The following is an 11,282-nucleotide window of genomic DNA, read 5'->3' as shown; positions in this document are numbered from 1 at the left end:
AGCATAATATGATGAGTAATTTCAATAAAATTGAAAATTGAAAAGATTTCAATCTCACTGTGTGCTCTAATGCTTTAAAACTTGTTTGTGTGGTGTTGCTACTCATTTAGATGGAACCCAGATGATCCCGAGTTGGGCCACATGCATATGATTCCTAGTTGGGCCCCACCTAAAGCCCTGTGAAATCCTGCATAAAACTTAAATGAGTAAGTTGCTGGGGCCAGCATGGAACCCATGGACAAACCCACTTACAGCCCGTATTTCAGCCCTTATAGTAACCTTGTAGTACCCACAAAAGAAATAAAGCTGGGACCAAGATGGGTCTTGTGCATGTGGCCCAGTTGGGGCCCACCTGTTTATAAGTGCCATCCTATATGAAATCCATGTGGGCAGTTGGCATGGAACCATTATTGAACCCGTGGACAATCCCATACAGAGCCCATTTTTCAGCCCATTTCAAACCCACAGGGGCCCCACATACAAATATTGGCAGCTGGGACCGAAATGGGTCTTGTGCATGTTGCCCACTTGGGTCCCGCCTAGTACCAAGTGCAATCCTACATGAAATCCACCTGGGCGATTTACATGGGACCATTATGGAACCCACGGACAATCCCATACAGAGCCCATTTTTCATTTCAAACCCACATGGGCCCAACATACAAATGTCGGCTGGGTTAAAACTGGGTCCGAGATGGGTCTTGTGCATGTTGCCCACTTGGGTCCGGCCTAGTACCAAGTGCAATCCTACATGAAATTTATCTGGGCAATTAACATGGGGCCATTATGTAACCCGCGGACAATCCCAATCAAGCCCATTTTTCAGCCCATTTCATACCCACATGGGCCCCACATACAAATGTCGGCTGGGTTAAAACTGGGTCCGAGATGGGTCTTGTGCATGTTGCCCACTTGGGTCCCGCCTAGTACCAAGTGCAATCCTACATGAAATCCACCTGGGCGATTTACATGGGACCATTATGGAACCCACGGACAATCCCATACAGAGCCCATTTTTCATTTCAAACCCACATGGGCCCCACATACAAATGTCGGCTGGGTTAAAGCTGGGACCGAGATGGGTCTTGTGCATGTTGCCCACTTGGGTCCGGCCTAGTACCAAGTGCAATCCTACATGAAATAAATCTGGGCAATTAACAAGGGGCCATTATGTAACCCGTGGACAATCCTACATGGTGCCCATTTTTCAGCCCATTTCATACCCATATGGGCCCTACATACAAATGTTGGCTGGGGAGAGAGAGATCCGTAGGATCACAGGATGGCAAAATTCACCTGGACATTTGAACCTTTAAGAGACAACACGGAAAAACACAGTCTTGATGCTCTAAAATCTCGGTAACTCAAATATACTTGCATGGTTCTCATGTGTCTGAGTCCTGCTGCGTGTGTGAGAGGCTGGTCTTTGTGTGTTCCGTTGGAGCGTCACGTGGTTTACTGCGGTCTGGAGCGCGCAGTTTCAAAGAAGGCTTAAAGGTCTTTTGACGTAAATTACCAAAGAAATAATTCAGACTAAGTTCATTTCTGGGGAAATGAAGAAAGGAAAAACAAACTTAAGCAAAAGAAAAGAAGAGGAAAGATCCCCCGGGGCGGGGGATCACGAGTATGAAGGTTACATCGGATCGAAGGAGGTAAGAGAGAAGAGAATGATGAGGTGCTTGGTGCGTCTTCTTTAAAGACACTTCTGTTCACGCCTCCTCTGGCGTGAACGCACCAATCAGCAGTGGTGGAATGTAACGAAGTACAAATACTTTGTTACTTTACTTAAGTACATTTTTCACATATCTTTACTTTACTTAAGTAGAATCAATAGTGCATACTTATTACTTTTACTTCGTTACATTTTGCAGCAATTATTATACTTTCTACTCCACTACATTTCTACAACGTTCTGTTACATTTTCGTTACATTTTCTGACCAGTTTTCCCCTGCCAAAACGTCATCCTGACCGTCCGTTCGTCGCACGTTTGTCTCACCAGTGAAGTTTGGTTGCCATATCAACCCGGTCACACTAAATGCGTCTCTATAGCACGCAGTGTGTTTATCGTGCAATTTATATGCGGAAATTTGTTTTTACGTGCATAGGATATGCATGGGTAGGTTTAGTAGTGGTGTGGGGTGCGTGTGTAGCCTATTATACGTTTGGTTAGGATTAGTATGGCAAGCCAAGAGGTTCAGAATTACGCCATAAATTAATCGCGTTTACAGCCAAACCCCGTCAAATTAAGCTTGATGTGTATATTGCCTAATTGCAAGCTTGTTCAGAAATGGTGACAAAAACTTAAAAAATAACGAATTTTCCATCAGTGACTACGTTTACATGCAACCAATTTTCGGGTTATGGTCGGGTTAAGGTCACTATTCGGGTTTCTGAAACATTAGGAATAACCCGTTTACATGCGTGAGCAGAGAGAGTTTCTCCTGTATACATGGAATTGCAATATCCCGATGTAAACGGCTACGCACGGTTAGCATCAAGACGTACGGACAACCTTAAGACGCACTATGCGTCATTTCCGATTCTTCTTCCTGTATCCAAAGACAACAACAATAGCAGCAGCACGCGGATAATGAATAGTTCGGGGCAGATAGCGATCGCCTTTGTTTGCGCTTTGGTGCTGGTACTGACCTCGCTCCAAAAGTATGCTGTGCTGCGTCTCGCCATGTTTACTTCCGGTATACTGCACGCGGGTTTTTGTATGCGCTGAGAAGTTCCTCTACTCAAAAGACCAAGATTCCCTGCGAATAGAACATGCGCAGAACACAAATCACTATGGGGATATGCCGATGCGCGTTTACATGACCAAAAATTCGGGTTAGAAAAGGGGTACCCCAGGTATCATATCCCGGTTTTTAAAATCCGGGATATGCGCATATTCGGGTTTTTGCCGGTGTTTACATGGCCGTGCGCGACCGGGTTATTGCTAATATTCCGGTTTTGAACGGGTTATTGGCTGCATGTAAACATAGTCATTATTGAACATCATTAGGATTATTAGGTTGAATGAGTTAGGATTAACTGTTTTATTAATAATTAAATATAGACATTAAGAGAATAAATTGTTATGCAAGTACTTTTACTTTTAATACTTAAAGTACATTTAAAATCAGGTACTTTTTACTTGGTAACACTTTACTTGAAGGGGTGTGCATAAGACTGACATGATACCTTCATAACCATGACATGACATATGTCATGAATATGAAGTAGGGTTTATGCATGTTTATGACAACTGTCATTAAGTGTCTTTCGCTCAATTATGACATTTTGAATGCAAATATGACATTGTTTGAGATGTCTTTGTTATGACAACTTGACATAATCCATAACATCATAAACTGTCAGTGTATTTGTCATGACAACTTGACATTAAATTAAATTAAACTGTCATGTGGTTGGTTTTGACATTGGCTGTCATAAGGCCATTATAAATGTGTCATGAATATTTTTCGTGACCTCAACTACAGTGGTACACATTGAATTTGTCATTAAAAAGTTATAATGGCTTCATGACAGCCAATGTCAAAACCAACCACCTGACAGTTTAATGCAATGTTAACCCATAAAGCTAAGTGCTTTCTTAAGTTTGATAATTAATCTGCTAGGTCATGTTTATGACAGGTTGTGTTGTCTTAGTAATGTCCAGTTGTCATGACAAAGACACTGACAGGTTATGATGTATTGGTTTATGTCAAGGTGTCATAACAAAGACATTTCAAACAATGTCATATTTGCATTAAAAATGTCATAACTGAGCGAATGACACTTAATGACAGTTGTCATAAACATGCATACAACTTCCTTCATATTCTTAACATGTGTCATGTCATGATTATGAAGGTGTCATGTTAGTCTTATGCACACCCCTTCAAGTAAAGTGTTACCTTTTACTTTTTACTTAAGTAGGATTGTAATTGTGGTACTTCTACTTTCACTAAAGTAAATATGTCTCTGGTTATTTGTACTTTTACTTAAGTACTGAGATTCAGTACTTCTTCCACCACTGCCAATCAGCTGGGAGAAAAGTGTGCAGCAAAAGTATTCCTTTGTCCCATCGAGACCGACTTTGCATGTTTTAATGACAGTGACGTACAAATGCGTTCAATTTTACTCCAGAGATGATAAAACATAGTAACATACATTTTACGGTTTGTACACATATACAGTCCCTGACAAAAGTTGTGTCGCTTGTGTACAAATTGACCTGAATGCCGCTGAAATATATTTCTAATCAAGATTTTTTTACAAGAAATGGCTCATTTTAATCCCAACAGCTTTTGTAATAATGTTTCAGTGCAAAACGAAACTGTCAAAAAGCATTCTAATATTCACAGCTTGGTAAAGCCCATTGAATCAATTTGTGCAAAGACATAAGTGTTGTCGCCTTGTCATATGAGCTTCACCTGTGACTAATAATGGATCAATTAGGTCTCAGGTGTGTATAAAAACAACCCCAGTACACTAGACCTTCACATCAACTGCAACTAGACCTTTGCAAACATGCCTAAGATTCACCCTGAGACTAAAGTTTTGATTATCAAGAGGCTGAAGACCAGATCCACTGCTGATGTGGCAGACACCTTCAATGTGTCTCAGCGTCAAGTACAGAGGATAAAAAAAAACATCTGAAGACACTGGAGACATTTTTGACAAGCCCAGGTCAGGCAGACCCCGCAAGACAACTGCTCGAGAGGACCGTTTGTTGGCTCGAAAATCCAAGGCCAGCCCATTTTCCACTGCAGCAGACCTCCACGAGACCTGGTCACCTGAAGTCCCTGTGTCAACCAGAACAGTTTGTCGGATTCTGTCTCGAAATGGCCTCCATGGTCGAATCAGTGCCCAGAAGCCAGCACTAAACAAAAGACAATTGAAAAACCGTGTGGCATTTGCCAAGGCCCATAGCCTACTAAAATTTTTCAGATGAATCTTCTGTTGAATTACACCACAGTCGCCGCAAATATTGCAGGAGACCTACTGGAGCCCGCATGGATCCGAGATTCGCCCAGAAAACAGTGAAGTTTGGTGGCGGAAAAATCATGGTCTGGGGTTACATCCAGTATGGGGGTGTGCAACATCAATAGTCTAAAATACCAAGAAATCTTAGCTACCTCTTATATTCCCAACCATAAAAGAGGCCAAACTCTGCAGCAGGATGGTGCTCCATCGCATACTTCCATCTCCACATCAAAGTTCCTCAAGGCGAAGAAGATCAAGATGCTCCAGGATTGGCCAGCCCAGTCACCAGACATGAACATCATTGAGCATATGTGGGGTAGGATTAAAGAGGAAGCATGGAAGACGAAACCAAAGAATATTGATGAACTCTGGGAGGCATGCAAGACTGCTTTCTTTGCTATTCCTGATGACTTCATCAATAAATTGTATGAATCCTTGCCAAACCGCATGGATGCAGTCTGTTGGAGCTATTTTCTATTTTGTTTATTTTAGGCTTAAGTTATAGCCTAATTTATTTCCTTCCTTTCCCTGCTAAAGTTCATTTGCTTTATTTTGTATTCATGCTTATTTTTTTGTTTTCTTGTATTGTTGTTAATTGGTCACATGGTGCTATGTTAATTTGCATAAGTAGGTCAAGGTGGGAGGGACCTCAGGTTGCGCGGGCATATGGTTTTTTACCAGCTTGAGAGAGGCAGCAGAAAATGTCTGTGAGCTGCTTATATGTGTAAATAAACCTCCTCAAACTCAATTTTGTTATGGACATTAGTTCACTTGGACACCTCTAAACCTGCGTAAAGCCTAACCCAGCCTCAGTGGCCGTTTGAGAAGTTTGATATTATTAGTTTGTTTAAGTTTATGGACAAATAGCCACTACACAGTCCTTCAAGCTCATGGAAGTCATACAAGATATTAAATTTGGATCTCACATCACCAATACTTAATTTGCTGACATATTTTTGTATTTGCAGTAAATTTGTTCAATTTCTGTATAGGCGACAAAACTTTTGTCTTGCCAAAATTTGACCTTTCTGTCTTGTTTAAATGATAAATCTTTTTTCAGTGAAACTAATTTATTTCAGTGCATTAAACATCATTTGGGAGGGTTTTAGCTTTTCATATGAGCTATTTCTAACACCAATTGATTAATTAAAAGTCAGGTTAATAGCAGGTGTTTCTACAAAATAGATTAGCGACACGACTTTTGTCAGGGACTGTATATGGTTTGGTCAGATCAAGAGGATTCTTAACCCCCTGGGGTCGGCGGTCTCGCCGGCGATACCAGCTCACTTTTTTTCTTATCAGTGCAAAAGAGACTCAAATAACTCTTTCGATTTTTGTGATACAGGCAAGTGTTATACATCATTCAAAACTGTTAAATGTCCATTTTCATTTGTGTACACTAATAATAAAAACAAAATGTTGTGTTTTTCGTAAAATAAAGAAAATAAACATGATGCGCGTTTTGTCGTCTCTCTCAATGTGAAGATCATTATGAAACGCGACAGAAAATGATCTTTAACTCAGCAAATACTTGCCACCCACACGTGAGAGTTATGTCTTTACAAAGCTTTAAGTCTCCATTTTTAAATTATGTAAATCATACCAAAAACAAATATTCTCTGTTTAAGTAATCCGTATGAAAGCAACGATGTGTACAGTTTCTTCAGCCTGAGCTCATTAGATCTAATGTGACCACGCCCACACGCACGCGAGCTGTTCAAATTCAAATGATCCACGTGAAGGAACGCAATGCCCTCATCACCTCTAAACAAAGAATCGCGACTTCAGTCCTGCTCTGCTTTTCGTCGAGTTTGGAAGTGTTTGGTCTGGGCACCTTGGATTTGCCTCAGAAGAATTAGAAGAACACGATTTGATTATGGGAACGATTTTTTAAGGTAAGACACATACTAAGCGTCTTATGGTTGTATATACTTTACATTGTAGCTACTAGTTAAACTGGTGCCAGACTAAAATGTTATGAAATGAGATTGGAGTGAATATACATGTACACACAAGAATGTTTTTATCTTCGATAATTAAACACAGGATGATATAAAGTATGCTTATTCTTCAATGGTGAATATTATAATGTTTAGACCCGTGTTTACTGTTAAATACTGTGTTTGTGGATATCTGCTCAAACGTAGATATGTATAATGTAACAATAATGTTTCATAGTTTGGAGCGGCTCGATCGCTTCAGTAAATGTCCTCTGCACGCGCTGAGTTTGAGTCACTCGCGCTGTGGGTTTGAAAAGCAAAACACACCAAACATTAGGCTTCATGTTTTTCTCCAATCTCACGTTTGAAGTAACATAATCCATATATTTTTGTCTAGTGTAGTGTTACTGAAGTGTTCATTTTTAACGATATAGGCCGCCTGCAATCTATCTGTTATTATTTTATGCAGCCCTATACATAGGCTATAACAATGCACAACAAACGTGGTGTTTTTATATATATTTAATAATAATTTTAACCAGAAAAATCTAAAATGAATTCCCAAAATCGTGCAGCCCTATAGTTTCTCTTGATATCAGCATGTTCACATGTGTTTATTTGTTTATTTTAGTTTTTACAGGGACCATGATGCCACTGATGAGTCCTGTTGACTTCAACATTCACAGGAGACTCTGTACATGAACATGGTTAAGTGAAAAATCAAACACCTTGGAGATGACAGGTATGTAGGCTACTATGTTTCAGGAATGGCACAAGTTGTGTGACTGTTCAAGCCTCTGTCTTTAGATCAGTGTGTTTACTAATGTGCTTTTTTGTCCTTTGTTGTGTATCTTTGGATTATGTTGTGTTGTAAATAAATCCAAACAATCTAAAAGCCATTCTTTTTTAAATCTCATTCTTTGTGCAAGGCTCCTCGTAATGATGGGGCCTGATAGCACCTAATAGGGCCATTAGGGGAGGGTCTTTGTCTTTCTCAGGTGTCAAAACCATCAATATTAATGGGTGGTTAACGCCTACCCAGCTAGCAGGGAACGTTCTCAGAACTTTGGCTAACATTCCCTACAAGTTTGGTTAATGTTCTTTAAAAAACATTTGAATGTAATGTTCAAAGAATGTTTTAAGGATGTTTTCTCATTTCAAATAATGTTCCTATAAGGTTAAATGTAAACTAAGATATAACGTTTTAACTGTAACATTTTGAGGACGTTTTGGGAATGTTGTTGAGATAACAGATAATACAATGTTCTCAATAAAACATTGGTACAATGTTCCATAATAACAGAGGAGGAACATAATCAAATCAATGTTCTTAAAATGTTTTGAGGATATTATTGAGGCCTGAGATGATGGAGTGTTCTTTATAAAACGTTCTTGTAATGTGACATGTTAACACAACAAGAACATTATAACAGTAACATTTTGAGGATGTTTTGGGAATGTTGTTGAGATAACAGATTATACAATGTTCTCAATAAAACATTGGTACAATGTTCCATAATAACAGAGGAGGAACATTATCAAATCAATGTTCTTAAAATGTTTTGAGGATATTATTGAGGCCTGAGATGATGGAGTGTTCTTTATAAAACGTTCTTGTAATGTGACGAGTTAACAAAGTAAGAACATTATAACAGTAACATTTTGAGGATGTTTTGGGAATGTTGTTGAGATAACAGATAATACAATGTTCTCAATAAAACATTGGTACAATGTTCCATAATAACAGAGGAGGAACATTATCAAATCAACGTTCGCTAAATGTTTTGAGGATATCATTGAGGCCTGAGATGATGGAGTGTTTTTTATAAAACGTTCTTGTAATGTGACGTGTTAATAAAGCAAGAACATTTTAAATGTAACATTTTGAGCATGTTGTTGAGATTACAGATTATACAATGTTCTCAAAAAAACATTGGCACAATGTTCCGTAATAACAGAGGAGGAACATTGTCAAATCAACGTTCGCAAAATGTTTTGAGGATATTATTTAGTCCTGTGATGATAAAATGTTTTTAATAAAACATTCCTTTCAATTGAATTTTTAACAAAAGTATACATTTTGCATGAAACATTTTGAGGATTTTTTAGGGATGTTGTTATCTTTTATAAATCATTGGCACAATAACAAAGGAGGAACATTATCAAAGCAACATTCATCAAATGTTTTGAGGACATTATTGGCCTGAGATGACAAAATCTCATAATATGATGTGTTAACAAAAGCTCATAACATTTTAGGGATATTTTAGGGAAGCTGTTTAGGTAACAGATTGTAGAATTATTTTAACCTACAAAATATTGGCATAATGTTCCATGATAAAAGAGGAACATTATCAAAACAGCATTCATTATTATTTCGTTATTATTTTTTGAGGATATTACTCTGAACTGTGTGAAGTGTTGCGCGAAATGTGTTTACAAGAGACGAGAATCTGATTGGGAGCCACAGATCGACGTTTAAAACCACCAATCACAGCGTGATTTTCCCGTGACGTAAGAACATTTGAAATCGACAAACAGCGCGAAGAAAGTACTAACGTTTTTGTTGAAGAAATCGGCGCAAAATGTCCGTTGTCTAAATTGGCTATTTGACACATTGGCCCAAACAACAGAACTCCTGGTCAACGGAACAGAACTCTTTCACAACTGTAAGTTTTTTTGTGTGTATTTTTTCAGTTTACAATTTACATAGCTTTCTCATAGATATATCAATGTCTTTCAGTGTTAGATATTACTTTCTTATAATTGTATGACAGTCGCATAAAATCTGAGTGTAACGTTATGTTACTTTTGAATAACAGCTAGATTTGTTTTAATCCAGACTCCAAACTGCCTGTTTGAAGATGAATATAGCTAACACCGATGACGCAATATAACGTCTCCATTTATAACAAAGGTAACGTTAGTATAATATTGTGTCGTTGCATACGAATACTCGTATTTTTGCTACTGTCTTTGCTGTCTTTTGAAAGTAAAAGTTAATATTTCATAAAGAGGTAATGGGAAAATTGGAAAGAGCATTAAAACGTTTTCAGTCTTTTGTGTTTTCTAGTAAATATTGTATGTGCTTGTAATATCGTTGTATGTTGACCGACCATGTTTTAAAATATTTCAGGTAATTACTCTGGTGCTGGTGGTCAATGTAAAGGACACAATCTAGCAAATATTGAAGCAAACATAAACCTGCAGAGGTGAATGGATATGGGAGTTCAAGAGCCTTGTAGCCTACTGGTAAGTGGTTTTGTAACTTTAGTTGTAAACAACTTGTAAATCTTCATAGAATTACCTTTATATTATAGTACAGATTATAGTAATCTTTTTCAAATGTTAGGAAATAATTATGTTGGTTCAAAAAAGCCAACATATTGTTAACCTATTTAAACTAAATATTATTATTCTGATTTCTGAGACAAAAATGTTCAACTCTTAACTCCTAGAGCTTTAGTGCTAAAAGCACATAACACAGACCATAAAATATCTCATCCAAAAGACATACAAAAATGAGAATTAGCCCATGATTTACTCACCCTCAAGTCATCCTTGGTGTATATGACATTCTTCTTTTTCAGACGAATACAATCGTCTATATAAAAAAAGTTATATAAAAAAAATGTCCTGGCTCTTCCGAGCTTTATAATGGCAGTGAATGGCAGTTTCTGTTTTAAGTCTATAAAAGCGCATCCATCCATGATAAAAGTAATCCACACGGCTCTGGCGGGGTTATAAAGGCCTTTTGAAGTGAAGCGATGCGTTTGTGTAAGAAAAATATCCATATTTAAAACTTTGACTAAAATAACTAGCTTTAAAAATAACTAGCTTAGCATATATTTCTTTCTGCTTTTGAAGTAACTAAAACGTACAACTTCACTAATAGCAAAGAGACGCTGCACTTACAGGTATGATTAATTCACTCTAGAAATTGTTATATCGCCAATGCAGAAATCTGTAAGAAATGTAACGATCCATAGACAATATAACTGCTGTTAAGTCAGAGCAATAGCCTTGTGGGCAGCGAGCGCTGTGATGCTGGAGCTGTGTTCAGGGCGACCTGAGTTCCAGTCTTGGTTCGAGGTTCAGGCTTCTCAAGCCAACATCAAAGTTTGTTCACATAATTTAGCCTCTAGTTGTGTTATTAACATGTGGATTAAGTATATGTTTTAAATTACAGAAACAAAAAAGATACTCATAAGGTATCATATTTATACTTTCAATTTCTGATTACTAATTAGTCTGGCTAATTTTGAAAGTTGTCAATGTCAATATTGCTTGTGATCTTAATATGTGTATGTATTTATTTATATTCTTTCTGTTTACACTGTTGCATGATCTTCTTTTGAGGAAA

Source organism: Rhinichthys klamathensis, unplaced genomic scaffold (genome assembly GCF_029890125.1).
Source record: "Rhinichthys klamathensis goyatoka isolate OS25496 unplaced genomic scaffold, OSU_Roscu_1.1 h1tg000230l_1, whole genome shotgun sequence".
NCBI classification, from domain to species: domain Eukaryota; kingdom Metazoa; phylum Chordata; class Actinopteri; order Cypriniformes; family Leuciscidae; genus Rhinichthys; species Rhinichthys klamathensis.
This window is presented reverse-complemented; position numbering follows the sequence as displayed.